Here is a 22460-nt window from a genome sequence, read left to right as displayed (position 1 = left end):
TCTGTACAATGGAAATATTTTCTATCTCACAAGGACTCAAAGTTTACAGCGAGGATTAAATAAAATTGGGTGCAAGGGAGAGTGCTTTGTAAACAATTAAGATCCATATATGAGAGATGTTTTAAAAGAGAAGCAATAATCTGCTGTTTATATAGACAAAATATCCATGCTTGGCTCTAAGGGAAAGCACTTGGAAGAACTCCAGTGTATGAATAGATTTTCAATGAAACAAAGATGATTTATTAACAATCTCAACAAAGTTAGACTCTTCCAACTGTTTTTGTAAGTTAATACATTCAGGAAGGGGTTTAGATGTACAAATGTGTCACCTGTCCTTCTACTTCTGGGTTTAAGAAGGGGTATACTGGCCTGGGACTAATTAAGAATCATGTAGACTTGTATTTTGACACAATTAAGCCTGGAAACTAAAGGTCTTCACCATCACTGCAGGCTTGCTATCTTCATTATAACCAAATTCACACAAGCTCCTGTTAACTCCTAAGAAAGCTTGATCACCTATTTAAGTTCTAACTAGCTCAAACCCACACACATCTCCAAATGGTCTACCAGAAAAATATTATTTTCCTAACTAATAAGTTACTGTGATCTCAGTTTCTCTCCCTGCCCCCTCATCCCTTCAGAGCCTTAATCTTTCATCTCTAGCCTTGGACCTGAACTCCAGCAGCTCATACTGAAGGAGGCTCTGTTGACGCTGAGCTCAAGAATTTGTATGTGTTGTAATACAAATGTCATTAAATATAACATTTACCTGCTGAGAACAACATTATACTATTTATGAAACTGTATGATTTCTATAACTAAACTCAGCAAGATTTTATTGCTCTTCCCACCTGTAATTACAGAAGTGCTGACTCAACATTCTAGAACCACAGCTTACCAATATGCAGATTCACTAAAATCTGCAACTAGTCCTTGTTTTCCCATCGTTTCTGTTTAAACATTTTTTGTAGTTAAACAACCCCTTTCTAAAAGGTTATTATTAATTAAAGCCTCAAATTAACACCAAGAAAACTTTCCTGTCACAAATTCTCACTGCCTCTGTGATTAGAAAGAACTATATTTCTGTTACCATGATGATAAATATTCATGAATGTCTTTTAAAATTTTGTAGGTATTTAAGTCAATTTCACTTTCTCTGAAGATATACCAAAAGAAGTCTTTGATGTACTGACATGATTTCTTCCTTATTTCCTTATCCCCTACTCTGGCTTATTTATATTTTATTTTATGTTATACGCACACACACACACAAATTTTCTTCCACGTATCTGCCCCTTTTTATTGGAATGTTTAAGTGATTTTGTGTTTCTCTTAAGGTCCTTTAGATATTTTCAAATAACCATTTATACTGCGTTACATCCTGATCCCCCCGAAAAAAGAGAGGGGGAATAAAGAGTGCCACATGGAAATGGACAAACAGTTCATCTAAGCCCATTTTCACTTTGAACTACAGTTATTAATAACATGAATACAGTTAAGCTGAGAGGAAGGTATGAGAGCAGCAGAAAAAGTTAATTGTGTACCAGATAGTGCTGTGTTTATTTGTCATAAACTAATTGTTAGTATGTTGAGGGCACGTAAAATGTCCTCCTGACTTCAACTGTGGTATGAGTGTATGTATAGAAATGTAAGAATTGATAGGAGTTACCAGTCACTAATACCACTGTAAAACTGATCTCTAGAAGTTTTACATCATTAAAAATTTTTTTACTAAGCTCTTCACTTCAATCATACCCTGAAGCAGTTATTTCCACAGGTTAATGATGTGTTATATAAAGAGCAATTTCCTTTTTATTCTTGGTGAATTTGCCTTTTAATTTCATTTAGCAACCATTTTGTCTTACATGATGGAATAGTGTAGATTTAAATGAACTCTCCAAAGATTGATAAAAATCGATGTCTTTTCACCAAGCTTTGAACTATACTTCAACCTTATAAATGAAATTTGCTGTTTTCTTTTAAAAGGATCATAAAGAATATTTGATTATTTTGGTAAAGACGGGCTTCCCTTTGTAAAAAAGATGGTATATTATGGAATGACATTTATAACCTAATGTTATTCAGATAAAGTGGGGGAAAAAAACCAGCAAGACCTCAATGAGGGAAGCAAACCTGGAAAATAAGGAAATCTGAAAAAATATAAGGCAACTATCTTCATTTTGTTTTGTGGGACCTTGTCGTTACCTGCTGGGGAACTCTGGCAAGTCTGTTCAGACAGAGGCTGGCAGATGCATTTATTAATCATTTCAGGAATGATGAAGAATGCCTTCAAAGACAACACCCTCTCGTTTGCTTCACAGAATCTTTTAAGGTTTTACTGTTATTAAGATTAAATAAGAGATGGGCAGTAAAGATATTGAAGAGTTTATTATGAGAAAAAGTACACATTAAGAATCGGGCTCCCCCACCACTTAGTTCAGCACTCTGTACACATTCTTCCATTCAGATTTTTTTATTGTTGTTTGCTTAGGGAAAAAAAGTCCCTGGTGAAAGAATGTAGGCATGAGTACATTAGCTGCCTCTCCAGTGCTCTGTCGGCTCTGCGGGCCCACATTCCCCTCCCAGGTTTGTAGCTGTCTGCTGGTCAGGGTTGTAGGCTGCTGCTGGCTGCAAACCAATCTTCTTCTTGCAAATAAAGGAGTCATCTGCCAGCGTTGTATTTGTTGGGGCTCTTCTGAGCCAATCAGGACTGCCCTGGATGGAGGGGACAAGGAAAAGTTTATAATAGGATCAGTTTTGTTTGCAATTTGTTTCTAATAGATGGCCAATAAGCCAGTTAACTAGGCTCCAGTTAATGGACATTTTATTGTTTCTTCCCCTCGTTGTGCACATGACCTCTCCTTAGAAGATCTGCTTTGCCTAAAAACATGGATCTGCTGCCTGGTAGCTGGAGGGCTCTCTCTGCTCTAGAAAACTTGTTCGCCAGCCTCAGGCTGCAGACCAAGCCAAAATACTTTGATCATCCTGTCAGTGGGAAATTTACAGCAACATTCGGGCTTTTGTTCCATGTGTATTTCTCCAAATATAATATCTCCCTCAAGAAATCAATGATAAGCTGTTAAACTAAAGAGCATGGTAACATCCACAGAGCAGTAAATTAATGGTCTTTTGTGGATAGATGGTTACAGATTTCATCATAAAAAATGGATAAAAGATTACATATCACACAGAGCGAAACTTTTAATAACTCAACATGACTTTTCTTAATGGGTTTTATTCATTTTAATCATTATAGTGTCAATGATGATTATAGCCTTATTAGATTGTAGTGATTGAGGGGACTGTTTATGAGATATTGAAAATCTCAGGCTGCTCAGAGTAGCCCAGCAGCTTGTGTGGGTTTGATGTGTAACTTTATCTGGAGGAGTAGAGCTTGTCAGGGAGAGTTTCAATTAATACTTTTACTAAATTGCTCCTGTCTTTAGTGACCTAGGTCACAGATGACTTAAGAATTCCACAACATCAGCTTTTCAAAACAGTTGAGCTGCAGCAGTGTAAATCAAAGGAGGTTCGGAGTGAGTGTGTTGTGTTTAAATAAGGTGGGCCAGGAAAGGCCTTGGACAAAAGTGGCATAAGTCCCTCTGCCTCATTTTGCAGCCAGGAGAGTTCTTATTCTGCCTGATGGTGCCTCCCCAGAAAGGAGGTACCTTAATAACAGGATATAAAGTTAGCCACAAGAATCTGGAAGGTTAAATTCTCAGTTTTTCCCTTAATGTCTGGACTCATGAGTAAAATGAAAGCCAGGACTCTATTAGTGATTAATAAGGTGCTAGTCCAGAGAAATGCCCCAGGACACTGTCATCCTAGGAAAATTATTGTAATAAACGTGTTAATGCTATTTCTTAAAAAAAAAAAAAAAAAAAGGACCCTACAGATGAATACCTTCAATGGAAACATGGTCGTAATACTATCCAGTTGATATCCTCTTGATTTAGTATTGATTCTCCAGAATGTCTATTTCTATTACAAACAATTCTGTCACCTAACAATTATTCCAAATGTCCCACTATAATGAAAATCATGTATAACAGGTCCAGGAGAAGCTGTGCATCATGGTGTCACAGCAGGAGACCTTGTTTGCATTTGGGCTGTCTCCTTTAGTAGCAGTGTTTTTTGGGGAAAGTGACTTGAACTGTCCCAACCTCCATTTTGCTGTCAGTAGAAATCGGAATAACACCTGTTTTGCTTATGTCTTTCACAAGGTGATTAAGAGAATTAAATAAGCCCACATTTGTGGTTAAGAAAGCCTATGTTTTCAAGTTAATCTTTAGAGCTCCACTAAGATCCAGAGGCCAGATCCCTGGCTTATATACAGGGATCATCATATGTGTGTGCTAAGTCACTTCAGTCATGTCCGATTCTTTGCAACTCTATGAACTGTAGCCCACCAGGCTCCTCTGTCCATGGGATTCTCCAGGCAAGAATTCTGGGTGTGTTGATGTACCCTCCTCCAGGAGATCTTCCCAACTCAGGGATCGAACCCATGACTCATATCTCCTGCATTGGGAGATGGGTTCTTTTCCACTAGCACCACTGGGAAGCCCAATCAGTCACTAAGCCCAGTCAATTCAAATTCCTGACTGTGGTGGTTTGAAAATAGATCCCCAAATTCTTTGACATTTTTCCTATTGAGAGGTGAGTCTATGTCTCTTTCCCTTGACATTTGACTTCTATGACTGTTCTGACCAATAGAATGTGAAAGTGTCATCATGTGACTTCCAAGGCTAATCCATAAAAGGTGGTTCAGCTTCTATCTCACTCCTTGGAACTCATCAGCAAAAGTCCTTCATGTTGTGGGAAAGCCCACACTAGCACATGGGAAGGAACCACATAGGCCCTGAGACAGAAAGAGACAGGGACTCTTGGCCAACTCTCATCTACTTTGCCCCTCTGCTTTTGAGGCTCCAACCACCATCTGACTACAGCTATAATAGGTCCCTGCCTAGCTATACTGCCTGGCAAGCCCTTCCCAAATTCTGACCTTCAGAAAACATGAGAGATGATAAAATCATTGTTGTTGTTTTTAGCCATAAAGTTCTGGGGCAAACCGTTACAACACTAGCTAGACCACTGGTTCAGTTCAGTTCAGTCGCTCAGTCGTGTCCAACTCTTTGTGGCCCCATGGACTACAGCTCGCCAGGCTTCCCTGTCCATCACCAACTTCCAGAGCTTGCTTAAGCTCATGTCCATTGAGTCAGTGATGCCATCCAACCTCCTCTGTTGCCCCATTTTCCTCATGCATTCAATCTTTCCCAGCATCAGGGTCTTTTCCAATGAGTTGGTTCTTTGTATAAGGTGGCCAAAATACTGGAGTTTCAGCTTCAGCATCAGTCCTTCCAATGAATATTCAGGACTGATTTCCTTGAGGATTCACTGGTTGGATCTCCTTGCAGTCCAAGGGACTCTCAAGAGTCTTCTCCAACACCACAGTTCAAAAGCATCAATTCTTCGGTACTCAGCTTTCTTTATAGTCCAACTCTCACATCCATACATGACTACTGGAAAAACCGTAGCTTTGACTAGACGGACCTTTGTTGGCAAAGTAATGTCTCTGCTTTTTAATATGCTGTCTAGGTTGGTCATCTTCACTTTCACGCATTGGAAAAGGAAATGGCAGCCCACTTCAGTGTTCTTGCCTGGAGAATCCCAGGGATGGGGGAGCCTGGTGGGCTACTGTCTCTGGGGTCGTACAGTCAGACATGACTGATGCAACTTAGCAGCAGGTTGGTCATAGCTTTCCTTCCAAGGAGCAAATGTCTTTTAATTTCATGGCTGCAGTCACCATCTGCAGTGATTTTTGAGCCCCGCAAAAAATAGTCTCCCACTGTTTCCATTGTTTCTCCATCTATTTGCCATGAAGTGATGGGACCGGATGCCACGACCTTAGTTTTTGGAATGTTAAGTTTTAAGCCAACTTCTTCACTGTCCTCTTTCACTTTCATCAAGAGGCTCTTTAGTTTTTCTTTGCTTTCTGCCATAAGGGTGGTGTCATCTTAGTATCTGAGGTATTGATGTTTCTCCCAGAAATCTTGATTCCAGCTTGTGCTTCATCCAGCCCAGCATTTCACATGATGTACTCTGCATATAAGTTAAATAAGCAGAGTGACAATATACAGCCTTGATGTACTCCTTTCCCAATTTGGAACCAGTCTATGTTGTTCCATGTCCAGTTCTAACTGTTGCTTCTTGATCTGCATACAGATTTCTTAGAAGGCAGGTCAGGTGGTTTTCTATTCTCATCTCTTTAAGAATTTCCCACACTTTGCTGTGATCCACACAGTCAAAGGCTTTGGCATAGTCATTAAAATGGAAGTAGATATTTTTCTGGAACTCTTTTGCTTTTTTGATGATCCAATGGATGTTGACAATTTGGTCTCTTGTTCCTCTGCCTTTTTGAAATCCAGCTCGAACATCTGGAAGTTCATGGTTCACAAATTGTTGAAGCCTGGCTTGGAGGATTTGGGGCATTACTTTGCTAGCATATGAGATGAGTGCAATTGTGCAGTAGTTTCTGCATTTTTTGGCATTGCCTTTCTTTGGGATTGGAATGAAAACTGACCATTTCCAGTCCTGTGGCCACTGGTGAGTTTTCCAAATTTGCTGGCATATTGGGCACAACACTTTAACAGCATCATCATTTAGGATTTGAAATAGTTCAACTGGAATTCCATCACCTGCACTAGCTTTATTCATAGTGATGCTTCCTAAGGCCCACTTGACTTTGCACTCCAGGATGTCTGGCTCTAGGTGGGTAATCACACCATTGTGGTTACCTGGGTCACGAAGATCTTTTTGTATAGTTTTTCTGTGTATTCTTCCCACCTCTTCTTAATATCTTCTGCTTGTGTTAGGTCCATACCATTTCTGTACTTTATTGTGCCCATCTTTGCAGGAAATGTTCCCTTGGTAACTCTGATTTTCTTGAAGAGATCTCTAGGCTTTCCCTTTCTATTGTTTTCCTCTATTTCTTTGCATTGATCACCGAGGAAAGCTTTCTTATCTCTCCCTGATATTCTTTGGAAGTCTACATCCAAATGGGTATATCTTTCCTTTTCTCTTTTATTTTTAGCTTCTCTTCCTTTCTCAGCTATTTGTAAGGCCTCCTCAGACAGCCATTTTGCCTTTTTGCAGTTCTTTTTCTTGGGGATGGTTTTGATCACTGCCTCCTATATACTGTCACAAACCTCTGTTCCTAGTTCTTCAGGCACTCTATCAGATTTAATCCCTGTAATCTACTTGTCACTTCCACTCTATAATCAGAGGGGATTTGAATTAGGTCAATAACTGAATGGTCTAGTGGTTTTCCCTATTTTATTCAATTTAAGTCTGAATTTGGCAATAAGGAGTTCATGATCTGAGCCACAGTCAGCTCCTGGTCTTATTTTTGCTGACTGTAAAGAGCTTCTCCATCTTTGGCTGCAAAGAATATAATCAATCTGATTTTGGTATTGACCATCTTGTAATGTCCATGTGTAGAGTTTTCCCTTGTGTTGTTGGAAGAGGGTGTTTGCTATGACTGATGCATTCTCTTGGCAAAACTCTGTTAGCCTTTGCCCAGCTTCATTTTATACTCCAAGGCCAAATTTGCCTGTTACTCCAGGTATCTCTTGGTTTCCTACTTTTGCATTCCAGTCCCCTATAATGAAGAGGACATCTTTTTTGGGTGTTAGTTCTAAAAGGTCTTCTAGGTCTTAGAACTGTTCAACTTCAGCTTCTTCAGCATTACTGGTTGGAGCATAGACTTGGATTACTGTGATATTGAATGGTTTGCTTTGGAAACGAACAGATATCATTCTGTCATTTTTGAGATTGTAACCAAGTACTGCATTTCAGACTCTTTTGTTGACTATGAAGGATACTCCATTTCTTCTAAGAAATTCTTGCCTGCATTAGTAGATGTAGTAGTCATCTGAGTTAAATTCGCCCATTCCGGTCCATTTTAGTTTACTGATTTCTAAAATGTCAGTGTTTACTCTTGCCATCTCCTGTTTGACCACTTCCAATTTACCTTGATTCATGGATCTAACATTCCAGGTTCCTATGCAATATTGTTCTTTACAACATCAGACTTTACTTCCATCACCAGTCACATCCACAACTGGGTGTTGTTTTTGCTTTAGTTCTGTCTTGTCATTCTTTCTGGAGTTATTTCTCCACTGCTCTCCAGTAGCATATTGGCAACCTACTGACCTGGGGAGTTCATCTTTCAGTGTCCTATCTTTTTGCCTTTTCATACTGTTCGTGGGGTTCTCAAGGCAAGAATAATGAAGTGGTTTGCCATTCCCCTCTCCAGTGGACCACATTTTATCAGAAATGTGGTTAGGGTTAGACCACTAGTTAGCAATGCTAAACAGACCACTTAGCATCCATCTCTCTATGACCGCCACACTGTGTCAGACCCTTGTTGCCTTGCCTGGCCAGTGGCTGGCACAGAGGAGGACTAATGATCATTTTGGGCTGAAGGAAAGCCAGCTCCATGAGAACAGGCTTTGTGGGCAAGATTAAGATCTTAAATCTATTTAGGCCAGAATTTTGTGATAAGAAACTTCTCCCTACATTGTGAAACTACAGGTCTATGATACAGATATTAAGAAATCCAGCAACTAGCAAGAGACACATGCCTCCATCAGAAATGAACAATAAAGAGAATAGGCTTTTTAAAATGAGTATTATCAAATCCTACAAGAATGATATGTTTAGAGTTGGTTCAGATCCCCCTACCAGTTTACACTTTTTCTTATCTTATCAGTTGAAACCAGACCAGTTACTTGAGGTTTTCTCCCCAAAGGGCAAAACAAAGATTGTTTTATGGTTTTCTTTTAATGCTAGCTAATATTCCCCAGTTTCCATTGGAGACATTAAGGTTTTAACTTCTGTTAATCCTTAGACAACACTAAAAGGATTCAGAGAGATTCTGATTTACACAGTCAGTGAGAAACAGCCTTCCAATTCTTATTGCCTTTTATGTGTTCCATTTTTCAATTTTATCTATTGGAATGTAAAATTTCAGCTCTTTTATAAATTGCCTACTAATGTTTAATTCCTTATATCATTGTATTGTTACCAGATAACCACAATTGCTACATGGAACAATACAGAAGATGCATTAACTATCAATAGACGAGGACTCGAATAGATAGCAAAAGTAATATACGTGAAAAATAGACTGTCAAGCAATGTCAGCCTCAATGAGCAGGAATTTACAGTCGTGTACAGTAGCCACAATGGCCCTCACTGTTGATTCATCCTCTGATTACTCTGTTTGCACTGTAGACAAAATGGCCTAAATGAAGACCAAGATAATAAGTGAACTATCTATCATCTCTTTTATTTTTATTCCAAGCTGGAATTGGCAGAGAAAGAACAGTAAATGGAGATTCCTGCTGGTTCTGTGTCATAGGACTCTTTTAAAAACACCGAAGGCTCCGTGAATTATTTAAGACAGAATAGAAAGTAGGACTTTGCAATTTTACTGAAGTTTTATGTCAAGTTTTTTACCCATACCCCAACCACCATAATATCAGGGTACAAATTTTTGTTGCTGTTGTTTAGCAACTATCAGTTACAAGCATGTTTGCTTTCAGTAGATGGTAGACTGGCCAAGTCAGGAATTAATGAAAGAGTCAAAAATGGAAATAAATATTGTAGGTATAGGCTGAGAACTCAGAAGAATATTTTCAGTTACTCAGAGAATTTCTCGTTTTAGGCCCTCTTTAAGTAATTTTACCACCTTGACAGTCCCACAGACTTGTCAGGTCTTGGAGGCCCCACAGAATCTTAAACTCACCATAGTTATGAGAAAACTTGCTATTATATATATCTTTAACCACTCTACAACGCAACAAAACTAACCCCATCCCTTTCACCTTGATTTTCTTTCTTGCCTTAATGGCATTATAATTTTCCCACTTACTGGTGCTCCTAACCTTACTGCCTGCTTCATTGTCCACTTACAATATTCAGTCATTGCTGAAAGAGACATTTTCCATGAAGCAGATGAAGCTTTAACTCAGGGCTTCTCTTGTGCACAGGTCTCTGGCAGCAGCCCAGCAATGTGTTTTTGTAAAAGCATATGTTTTTTGTAAAATTGGGGAAAATAACATATTCCAGCTGATGTTTCTTTCCACTGTGCCCTCTCCTCAGCCACACTTGCCCTCTTGTCAGCTGCCAAGTTGGAGACTGCACAAGAGGGTTGTCAAATTGAGTTTGGGGATTCATTCATTTAGGTTTAATGGGACATGTTTATGTGTTCTGAAGACACTTCTGTTTATATTTAGTTAGTGCAAGTTGTCCCAAAATAGGGAATGCCTTCCAATATATTCCTACTGCCCACTGTGCTGAATCACTGACCTTATAAAGAAGCAAGGCCAGAAGTGCATCATGCTGTGCGAGTGGGGAGGAAAACACACGTGAATGTGTGGAATCTTTCAGTTGCCAGGCAGGTAAAGTTGTAAGCCGAGGAGTCACTTCTCATCAACCCCTGGTCAACGTAATAGTTCTCTCCTATCAAGAATGTACTCTAAAATGTAGTGTATGCAATTATGAAGCCACCATACATTTTCTTTTTTTTTTGTAAGGAGAACACATAAACCACCTCTTGATGAAGGTGAAAGAGGAGAGTAAAAAAGGTGGCCCAAAACTCAGCATTCAAAAAACTAAGATCATGGCATCTGTCCCATCACTTCATGGCAAATAGATGGGAAAACAACAGAAACAGTGACAGATTATATTTTCCTGGGCTCCAAAATCACTGCAGATGGTGAATGTAGCCATGAAATTAAAAGATGCTTGCTCCCTGGAAGGAAAGCTAGGACAAACCTAGACAGCATATTTTTAAAAAGCAGACATTACTTTGCCAACAAAGGTCCATCTAGTCAAAGCTATGGTTTTTCCAGTAGTCATGTATGGATGTGAGCTGCTGCTGCTGCTAAGTCGCTTCAGTCATGTCCGACTCTGTGCAACCCCATAGATGGCAGCCCACCAGGCTACCCCGTCCTTGGGATTCTCCAGGCAAGAACACTGGAGTGGGTTGCCATTTCCTTCTCCAATGCATGAAAGTGAAAAGTGAAAGTAAAGTCGCTCAGTTGTGTCTGACTCTTAGTGACCCCATGGGCTGCAGCCCAACAGGCTCCTCCGTCCGTGGGGTTTTCCAGGCAAGAGTACTGGAGTGGGGTGCCATTGCCTTCTCCGATGGATGTGAGAGTTGGACCATAAAGAAGGCTGAGCACTGAAGAATTGATACTTTCAAATTGTGGTGCTGAAGAAGACTCTTAAGAGTCCCTTGGACAGAAAGGAGATCAAACCAGTCAATCCTTAAGGAAATCAGTCCTGAACATTCATTGGAAGGATTGATGCTGAAGCTGAAGCTACAGTACTTTGTCCACCTGATGTGAAGAGCCAACTCATTGGAAAAGACTCTGATGCTGGGAAAGATTGAGGGCAGGAGGAGGAGAGGGCAACAGAGGATGAGATGGTTGGTTGGCATCACTGACACAGAGAACATGAATTGGAGCAAACTCCAGGAGATGGTGAAGGACAGGGAAGCCTGGCACGCTGCAGTCCATGGGGTGCAAAAAATAGGACACAACTTAGTGACTGAACAATAGCAATATGAATAATGAAAAATAGAGTTCATCAGCCTATGTTTGTATGGCACAAACTGATAGCAGGTCTATAAATATTAGGTTCATCTTTAACTATTTACACATAAAGGAAACTTACTAGAAATATTTTGTAACTTTAAACAAGCCTAAAAATTTACATGACAGCACTAATAATGAGTTATGAGCCAAAATTTTTTTAAACTAGCATTAATAGAAAACAAATTTTGGTCACCCATGCTAAAAGAGAGACTGAGGTTTCTTCCTACTCTTTACATAGAAAGTTGTATTATAAGATGTTGGCCATATGAAGATGCAATCGAGTGTACAGCCAAAAGTGTACAAAGATAAGAATTCTAGAGGTTTGTCAGGCAGTTCATTTTTAAAATATTCTTTTTTGTGACACTAGTGGTGTTTGTCAAGTTTTTCAATTTTGTAATTTGTTATGATTTTTTTCCCATTCTAAATAAATGGTCACACTTATGGTTTAGTTGCTAAGTTACGTCCAACTCTTTGCCACCCAATGGACTGTAGCCTGCCAGGCTCCTTTGTCTGTGAGATTTTCCAGGCAAGAATATTGGAGTGCATTGCCATTTTCTTCTCCAGAGGATCTTCCCCACCAAGGGATCGAACCTGGGTCTCCTGCATTGCAGGCAGATTCTTTACCAGCTAAGATACCAGGGAAGCCCAGTTATTAGCCCAACAATTAGTATTACTGTAACTTTTATATTTAACACTTTATTGTTTTTCTTTATAAAAGAATCATATAAGCTTCTTGATTATATGAACTTCACACCCACAAACCCGGCTTCATCCTGACCCAGCCCTATGGGTTCCTCCTGCATGGTGTTTATTTCTTTCTTTTTTTAAATTATTTGTTGGCTGCGTTGGGTGTTAGTTATAGCACGTGGGGTCTTTGTTGCATCATGCAGACCTTCCATTGCAGCTTATGGACTCTCTAGTTGTGGTACACGGGCTCAGTAGTTATGGCATATGGGCCTATTTGCTTCATGGCATGTGGGATCCTAGCTCCCCGACCAGTGACTGAACCCAGGGCCCCTTTACTGGAAGCATAGAGTCTTAGCCATTGGACCTGGATCACCAGAAAAGTCCCTCTCCACGGTGTTTCTTGACTCTGTGCCATCTTTCCATTTGTCACAGACATCACCTTACTTCAGACACCATTTTTTCTTGTGTTATAACCCAGCAGAGGGAGTACTTAAAGTGATTCTCATAGCATCTTCTTTTCCTTACTCTTATCCATACTGCTTTCTCATATCAGATTACTCTTATTAATAACAACAATAAGTACAATTTGTGCAGTACTTGTTAGGTACCAGGTACTTTATATATATTGCCTTTAATTCCCATAATCACCCTAATAAGTAGGTATAACTACCATTGCAGAGATGAGAAAATCAGGTCTCAAAATGCTAAGGCACTTGCCCAAGACCACAAAGGTACCACAGGATAGAGGCAAGATTCAAACCCAGTTCCCCCAATTCTGTCTGCCAATAGCATGCAGCCTCCCTCTTTTCTAAATGTTTATCTCCCCTCACTGTTTGCAGAAGTAAACCTAAACCTTTAGCTCTTCCCAGTAAGATGCTAGCCTCACCTTCCAGGCAGGTGGATCACCTTTCCTGTTTACATGCCCCCAAGTCAGCCAAATGGAATCCTTGGTGGTGCCCAGGTATAGCACACCTTTTCCTTGGCGCTGAACTATGGTAAGTAACCCCTTCTCAACTTCTGGAGCCCTTGAATGCAAGCTTCCATGCCATCTCCAGCCTCCCAAATGGGTGTGATAGCTCCTCTTTAGGTCACAAAGAATCTTGCTTTTACTGTTAGAGATTATACCACATTTTACTTCTTTTGATTTATAGGAGGAATATGGGCACTCATCTGTACCTTGTTGCAATCACTTCATTTTAGTTTACTTAGTTTACTTAATACAATAGTTCACTTAATACCATAGACACTTTCTGTATTTTTCCTCACAGTCAATCATTTCCATTTTGAATGGCTACTTTTTTATTTGATGTGAGTTATTTAAATATTACTCTATATGTAGACTTTTTTGTTTCCGTTTTTGTTTGTGTTTTTATTGTTGTTGTTGTTGTTAAAGTCAGCATTGGAAAGAACATCATTGGAAAGTAGATTTCTTTCCTCTATGGCATTATTTCCCCAGGATAAAACTCTAGACACAGTCTTATAGGATCAAAGAGAATGGGCATTTTATGGGTCCCGTGGCCCTGTTGCTTTTCAAAGGTTTGCATAGTTGACACTGTGATTGGTAGTACAAGACTGTACTAGTTTCATCTTACAGCATTGGGCGGTATTTAATTTTCTGTTTTTGCCATGAGCAGGTGGTTCCCTTTGATTTTTTCTTTCTTTCTTTTTTTTTTTTTTTGAGATTGAGTGTCTTGAAATTGGGGTCAGAGAAAGGAGGGAAGCCAATGAATCATGTGAATAAAATTTCTTTAAAATTTGGAAATTTTAAGATGAATGGTGGGAGGAGAAAAGTTTGTGAATAATTTGATCCAAATTACAGAAATAATTTGACCCACAAATATATCAAAGTTTTCAAAACTACATGATTGTTACCTGATAACCAGGCTCAGTTGGCTGATTGGTTGGCTATTTACAGATGCAAATATTATGACTCTGCCAGATGTGTAATTGGACAGCCACTGCCAATTAAAGGAGGCAGAAAATTGAAGGGGTCTGGGAGATAATTGATTCTCCAGATTAGTAACCCAATTGGTCAAAATTACAATACCTGTTGAAGTTGTTTTAAATTATGCTCTAATAGTAATTAGAGGCTTTGCCTCATGTTCTATGAAATATTTTCTCTTTGCCAATGAAGTATTAAGGGACTGGTAATTTAGGCAAATAAATGATGATTGCCTGATCAAAGTCATTAAATTAATATAAAATGTAATGGTAGTAAATTCTCCAATAAAAGAAAATGGTTTTAATATCTCTATAGGGAGGTAGCCAAAAATACATTCTGCAAATATTTGGATATATTTTTCATAAGGTCCAGCTGCCCATTCCATTTTGCAGGTTTTCTTGATAGGTTCATAGACCCATCTTTTTTCTTTTACTATGGCAATAAGTAATTGTGTCTATTCCATGCCTTTGTCCTACCTAATTGCCACTTTATTGTTCCCGAAGGGCAATCGGACTAAGACTTAAAAAGCTGAATTTAAAATGACTAATAAGAGTTAAAAGAAGGAGCCCAGAGATTGCAGAGCCATCACAGCCTGATGCTATTTTCTACATTTATATTTTAAGATAATTAACGAGAATCACACATTGTCGAGAGAGTTGAACTATGCTTTTTCAACATCTAAACTTTAAGAACCATCTATTTACCCTTATTTGTGACATAGCATATTCTGACGTTCTCAGATACCTTTGGCTAACCTGTCCTAACACTTACATTTATTTGAAAAATAAAGTACCCTGATGTGCTGAGCTGTATCCTTAAAGGAAAATGACTCTGAATAAGAAATGATTGCTTTCCCCACATACTGAGAATTCCACTCAACATGCAGCATTTAGATTGCGATAGAGTTTCTGATACCTTCTAATTGTGGCTCCTGGTTGCTTTATAAAGATGAGGAGACTGTGGCTCAGTCTTTGTCTCCTAAAACAGAAATCTGGAGAGCACTCACTTTTTCACTTAAAAAGAAAAATCACTAATTGTAAGACTGAGTTCTGCCCCAGTAATCTTTAGCATAATTGGGGAATTTGGCTGCCATGAACAAAAGTTGTAGTCAAAATTGTTCCTGGGACTCTTGAATAAATATAACCTAAAAGTATAACCCTTCACTGCTGTGGAAACAATGTAAAAATTGAACATGATTTTTAGAATCTTTTTTGACAAAGCAAGTTTCTCCTGGATCCTGGGTAAGTGGATTGGGAAGGAGGCTGCACTTTTTGTGTTTAGAACTTACCAAGAGTTAGTGAATCTGAACCTTAGTCACTGCAATTTTAGTTGGTCTGCCCCAAGCAAAGCACAAAATCGTGTTTTAAAGGGGTGAATAGATGCTTTAAAAATGTTTTCAAAATAAATGTTCTGAATGTCAGTTTGGTCTCTGGGTTAAATTGCCTCTAAATTATCCAGTTCTAAATCGCATTTCAAAGCTTCGGGAAACCCTGTCTGGGGCCTGTCTAGACCTCAGAATTGGCCTGGTTTGTTTTAAGGTTTCAACAAGGCCTAGGCCTGCTGGGTTTGCCTAATGCCAGGGGAGAGGCATGTGTGAGACGTAATACAGATTTCTAAGGTACTGTTGTGGGTTGTTTTTTTTTTTTTTCATTATACTTTGTGTGGAAAAATAATTTAAAATGTGATATCATGGTATATTTCTGGAATTGCATCATTTCTTGGCTTCAGAGCTTCTTAAGTGAGGAAGGGCAGCATGGTAGATCACAACCAACGAAGTGGGATCAGAGACCTGGCTTCTAGTCTGACACCGTCACTAACCCACTAGGACTTTGGAGAAGTCATTTAATCTCTCTGCACTTCATTTTAAAAATGAGGACATTTGGAATATAAGCTCCCTATGGTCTCTGGTTCTATGCATCTATGATATTACAAAAAGTGCTGACAGGTTTTCTCAGTTTTATTGTATGCTATATGTTTTTACTGGAAAACAAACCGAAAGTTCACCTCTAATTATATACCAGGTAAATCTAAACCTTAGAATGGACACGGCAGCTGGGCAGTTGTGGGTTAGTAAATAAGGGTTTATGGAGATTCGGAAATCCATGCAGTTAAGGCACCAAGCCAGTCGGGGTTATACATCTGTCACAATTGCTGTGACGAAAGATTCTAACTGAATATATACTTTAAAAATGTAGACAGGCTTTGGCTATTTTTTTCAAAAATAAAGATTTGGCGAGAACTAGAAACATTGATCAAGTCAGTTAGCTCATACCTTAGCACTTCTGCTTTGCATGCATTTGACAGAGTGGAACATTCATAAATAGGTATATTTAAGCCCCCATCAGGGCTGGATTGTGTAATAGTCTGGCACGTGTGATTTGGACATTTCTTTAATTACTGGCTCATGTAGCACCTGCATTACAAGTCAAGCACTGTGGGTCTGGTGGGTCCAGCTCACACTGAAGGGATGAAGGGTGCCACTCATGTCTGTTGCCTGATCCTTTGAAGTTGGACAAAGTAATTGAGTTAGTCACTGGGGATGGACCACCGGGCATCCTAGGGGGCCCTGTCATTCTGGCCAACAGAGATGTTCCCTCAAACAGCCAAAGCCATTTACACGTGAGTTCCTAGCACAGCGTGACTCTCCTACTTCTGGTAGCTCCGTCCTAGTGTGGTTTTTGCTGTGTGAGGAAATCTCATTTAGAGAGAGATGTATTTACTGTCTTTACCTAGGGAAGATATTATTTTTGTTGTTGTTCAGTCCCTAAGTAGTGTCCAACTCTTTTTAACCCCATGGACTACAGCATGCCAGGCTCCCTGTCCTCCACTATCTCCTGGATTATGCTCAGATTCATGCCCTTGAGTTGGTGATGATATCTAACCATCTCATCCTCTGTCGCCCCCTTCTCCTCCTGCCCTCAATCTTTCCCATCATCAGGGTCTTTTCCAGTGAGTCAGCTCTTTGCATCAGGTGGCCAAAGTATTTGAGCATCAGCTTCAGCATCAGTCCTTCCTACCAGTGTTGATTTCCTTTAGGATTGATTGACTGGCTTGATCCTTGCAGTCCAAGGGACTCTGAAGAGTCTTCTCCAATACCATGATTTGAAAGCATCAATTCTATGAAGTCTTTTTAGGTAGTTGAGAAAAAACACTCTTCTGTCTCAAATAATGGCTGTTGAATGGACTAACTGGCTAATTGTTAAACTCTTTTCTTTAGACCCATTTGGTGATATGAATTTTCTTAAAACATATCCCTGAACCTCTGTCTCATAAGAAAATTGGCTGTAGAATGAAAAGTGAATGAAGTCTGTGAGAAGTGTTTTACTTTTGTAAGAAACTGAGGCACAATTCACATAGCATAGAACTAAAACCATTCCAAGGTGTTAAATTCAGTGGCATTCAGTACATTCACAGTGTTGTACAATCACCACTTTCTCCCTAGTTTTCAAAGCTTTTTCATCATCACCAAAGAACACCTCAAACTCATTAACAGACAACTCCTCATTTCCTCTTCCCCCATCCCCTGGCAACCACTAATCTACTCTTGTCTCTGAGGATTTGCCTCTTCTGAATGTATTTTAGGTTTTGAGAAGCTGCTTTTATTCCAAAGTATTTAGCTCCAAAAGATATGAAGGAAAAGAGTATGGATCTGAAGAGAGAACGTTCCTTTGACTATTAAATATTTACCTGTCAGTATCTCCAGCTTCCTTCCTCCTGAATTACAATGCTTCCCTGATAGCTCATACTAATTTTTACAGTTGAACCGAAAATATTTCTATACAGGTGCAAAATAAGAAAAAAAAATCATGGACCAACAAGAGCAGCTATGTGGTCTTGTTTTTTCATTAAGTATTTTATAAACCTGGGAACTCTAGGAATGCTAGGCTGGGAAGAGAAAGGGAAATGAGGAAAATAGCAAAAATGGAAAAAGGTCTTTTTATCCCTCAGGCATCATTCTTCAGTGAGTAAGAAGAGTTTCCAAATACCTGCCTATGTTCCAGGAATATTTAAGAAATCTTAATAAACTCACCCCTATTTCCTTATTCTTCCACAACCTAGTCATTTTTTCCTCTCTAGATTTAAGTACCAGGTTGCACAGAATATAGAAATGCATGGGTTTCATCCAAAACCTGCTATTTCTTCAAAGGTGAACTCATTCACTACTCACATAAAGTAGCATTGTACATGAAAAAATATTTTTAAATTTCTAGTCCATGGTTTTTAAAAAGTAACTTGCCTTCTCCCACTAATGTTCTACCCAGGTAATACAATAAATGAAAACATTTATTCATTGCCATCCAACTTTTAAAATTTGGCAACAGTGAACACTAATTGAAATCTGCTCTATTGCACGGGGTATAAGGGGCTTCCCTGATGGCTCAGTGGTAAAGAATCTGCCTACCAATGCAGGAGGCTCAGTTCGATCCCATGTTTGCATAAGGAGTGCCACATTTTAATTTGTGTGGCTGGCCTGAAGGAAGATGTGCAGGGGCAGTGCTGGGGCTGGAGGGCTGGGGCTGGAGGGCTCTAGCTGGAACTGTAAACCTTTAAAGCTACAGATTTTTAAAAATGACTCTGAGTTCTTCAAAGCTTCCTTCTTTTTTCTCAATAATTTCTCTTCATACCAAATAGCATGTTTCTCTTCCAAAGCACTTTCCCTCACTCTGTTTCTGTGAGATGGGCTCATTTTTCAAGTGAGAACATAAGCTCCAAGGAGTGGCTTGCACTTCTTGTCTCTTAGGGCTACTACAAGGGCTGAGAACTCATGTCCTTCTTTCTTTCAGCAGAGCTGATCTGGTTCTCATGAACCTCATATTCAAGTTTATATTATAGGCTGCTAAAAAACTTTCTATAAAAATTATTTTAAAAGAACAATAGCCAAGTAAATTAAAAAAAAAAAAGTATTGTAAAAAGGTTTAAAAAAAAGTCATTTGGGTAACTTTTTTTTTCCAAAGGCCTAAAACCACCATCTGATATTATTGTAATTTGAGGCACCGTCAGTCATCTCTTGCATTTGTTTTCATATTTGTAACCATGGAGTTTCTCATCTCAGAGCTATAATACTTTTTATAACTGTAAGTGGAAGCTGTTGCCTAGGTTTGATTTGTTAGTCTTCTCTTCTGCCGTTAATTTATTGGTTGGTTCTACATATTTTATAAAATTCAGCCCTTGAAAAACAAGCCTTGGCAATTTAGTGCCATATACACTTTAACACTTAAGAAATGGCTAGATGTGTTTCATTTATATTCTTTATTATTCATTTGACTTACAAAGTATATAGGCATGGAAATTGCCTGTCAGTTTTACTACTGAAAGCTTCAGCTACTCTTACTTAAGATTAAAGTCGTTCTTTTTATAATCACTCACTTTCCTCCAGAAAAATTCTCTGTGTGGGGGGAAACCTTCAGTAGAGAAGGATTCTATGCGGACTTCCAACCCTTTAACCTGGATTATAGTAGCATGTTAAGTCAGGAAATGACATATCGGGGCAGGAATCAGTTGTGCTCCCTCCCAAGTCTATTTTAAAGCACTTTCCATTTTAAATATAGCAATAAAATATCAGCCTCGAAATGTCTGATAAGGATAAAAGCAATAGATCCAAATCCAATCTAAATCTGACACTGCCAGGAACAAGAATTCACATTGGTAAGTCAGGACTCATTTATGGGGCCATAAATGGGTGGGCCAGCTATAATTTGGGTATTAAACTTGTAAAATATATTGATGGTGTGCAAGAGCTAAATAAATAATTTACTACAAGAAAATTGGAAATCTTTACATGGTACTTAATTGACCAGTGGGTCTCCCAGATTCTTGATGGGTCTTTGCTTTGCATTTGTGTATTTTTCACAGACTAGATTTTTCTTTTCCTCACTTCAGTTTAATTTCCCTCTGCAGTGAATGATCACAAGTTAGTGCATTTCTGAAAACACACACAATTTCCATTTAAAATTCCACCAATCCATTACATGTCTTTGACAATTTCATTTACCTTCTAGGAGGATAATTGTACCACACACTTGGACTATTCTGGAATTAGACAAATTTCTTTCTGCCCCCCCAAAAGTTACTTCAGTACTGCATCTCAGATTTCTGTTCCATGCACAGAACGGGCATGAGGGTTGGGTTTCAATGAGATACTTTAAATAATGTACTGTAGGGCTTCCCTGGTGACTCAGTGGTAAAGAATCCTCCTTTCAGTGTAGGAGACACGGGTTTGATCCCTGGTCAGGGAAGATTCCACATGCAGCTGAGCAACTAAGACTGTGCGCCACAACTATTGAGTCTGTGCTGTAGAACTGGGGAGCTGAAGCCACTGAAGCCCTCTCTCCTTAAAGCCAGGCTCCACAACAAGAGAAATCACTGTAATGAGAAGCCTGTGCACCAAAACTAGAGTAGCCCCTGCTCACTGCAACTAGAGAAAGCCTGCATAGCAAGGAAGGCTCAACACAGCCATAAATAAGTAAATAAATAAAATAAATATTTTTTAAAAAGAATGTACTGCATTCTTTCACTTGGTATTTTGGGGAAATACTGAATGAGGAAAAAAAATGACAACTCTGTCACTGTCTCCTACACATCTATGAGATGCTAAGTACAATTGACGAAGGGGAAGGAGAAAAAAATAGGGAAACTCAAACTAAAGTATTGTGAATGGCTATCTACTCCAGTATTCTTGCCTGGAGAATTCCATGGACAGAGGAGCCTGGCGAGCTACAGTCCATGGGATCACAGAGGGTTGGACATAACTGAACAACTAACACAACAATAACAACAAGAGGTTAAAAGAAAGACAAAAGCAGAGGCATGGAGTGATGACAAACATGGTTCAAGAACTATTATATATGTGTATCTAAAATGAAAGTGAACACGTTATAAACTTACCTATCTTAAGACTAGGGCTTCCCAGGTGGAACTAGTGGTTTAAAAAAAAAAAAAAAAACACCCACCTGCCAATGCAGGAGACATAAAAGATGTGGGTTTGATCCCTAGGTCAGGAAGATCCCCTGGAGGAGGGCATGGCAACCCACTCCAGTATTCTTGCCTGGAGAATCCCATGGAGAATCCTGTAACCTGATGGGCTACAGTCCATGGGGTCACAAAGAGTCAGCCATGACTGAAGCGACTTAGCATGCACACAGCATCTTAAAGAGTAAGAGATCATGTATGTATACAACAATGACATGTTTCAAAGATGTGCAATTTTACTAAATGAGAACACTGAGGTTGGGGAACTTGGGATTTGCACAAAATAATTTGCATAGTAAATAATTAGGTTAGAAAGACACCTGCTCCTTGAAGGAAAGCAATGACAAACCTAGACAGCATATTAAAAAGCAGAGACATTACTTTGCCAACAAAGATCTGTATAATCAAAGCTATGGTTTTTCCAGTAGTCATGTATGGATGTGAGAGTTGGACCATAAAGAAAGCTGAATGCTGAAGAATTGATGCTTTTGAACTGTGGTGTTGGAGAAGATTCTTGAGAGTCCCTTGGACTGCAAGGAGATCAAACCAGTCAATCTGAAAGGAAATCAACCCTGAATACTTATTGGAAGGTCTGGCGCTGAAGCTGAAGCTCCAATACTTTGGCCACCTGATGCAAACAGCTGACTCCTTAGAAAAGACCCTGATGCTGGGAAAGATTAAAGGCAGAAGTAGAAGGGGACGACAGAGGACAAGATGGTTGGATGGCATCACTGACTCAATGGACGTGAGTTTGAGCAAGCTCTGGGAAACAGTGAAGGACAGGGAAGCCTGGCATGCTACAATCCATGGGGTCACAAAGAGTTGGACATGACTGAGTGACTGAACAATACTGGTGCCCAATTCCTCCAAATCCCAGATTAGCTCTAGTTCGAAGGGTCATTTTGTGCTTTCAGCCACAAGCAATAGAAAGGCCAACTCGAGCTTAAACAATACAGAGTTACATTGGCTCGTATTTTGGGAAGCCAGAGAGGGCAGGCTTCAGGCTCGGTTCCATCCAAAGTTCGACTCTATTTCTCTACAGTCCTTTCTCCTTGCGGCTCTTCTGGGTTCTGACTTTGGCTTCTGGCTGGCTTTCCTCAGGGCTGCACAATGGTGGTCAGTAGCAGTGGGGGCAGCAAGCTCCCTAGTTCACTTCCAGCAGGTGGGAGGGTCTGATTCCCTCATTGCTCTTTCTTAAA

The 22460-nt window shown here is 39.4% G+C and overlaps 1 long non-coding RNA gene across 1 annotated transcript in view; it reads right to left on the bottom strand.

The window, feature by feature from the left end:
* Window positions 1-2633: 2633 nt before the first annotated feature.
* The window catches only part of LOC120877420, a 45200-nt gene continuing 25373 nt past the window's right edge, over window positions 2634-22460 (bottom strand). The window contains exon 3 of the long non-coding RNA XR_005724331.1: window positions 2634-2715. This is a non-coding gene — a long non-coding RNA (uncharacterized LOC120877420). The remainder of the gene's footprint in view (window positions 2716-22460) is intronic.

Source organism: Oryx dammah, unplaced genomic scaffold (genome assembly GCF_014754425.2).
Source record: "Oryx dammah isolate SB20612 unplaced genomic scaffold, SCBI_Odam_1.1 HiC_scaffold_18, whole genome shotgun sequence".
In the NCBI taxonomy this organism is placed as follows: Eukaryota; Metazoa; Chordata; class Mammalia; order Artiodactyla; family Bovidae; genus Oryx; species Oryx dammah.
Note: the sequence above shows the minus strand (reverse complement) of the source record. Positions and strands in the feature narration are given on the sequence as shown.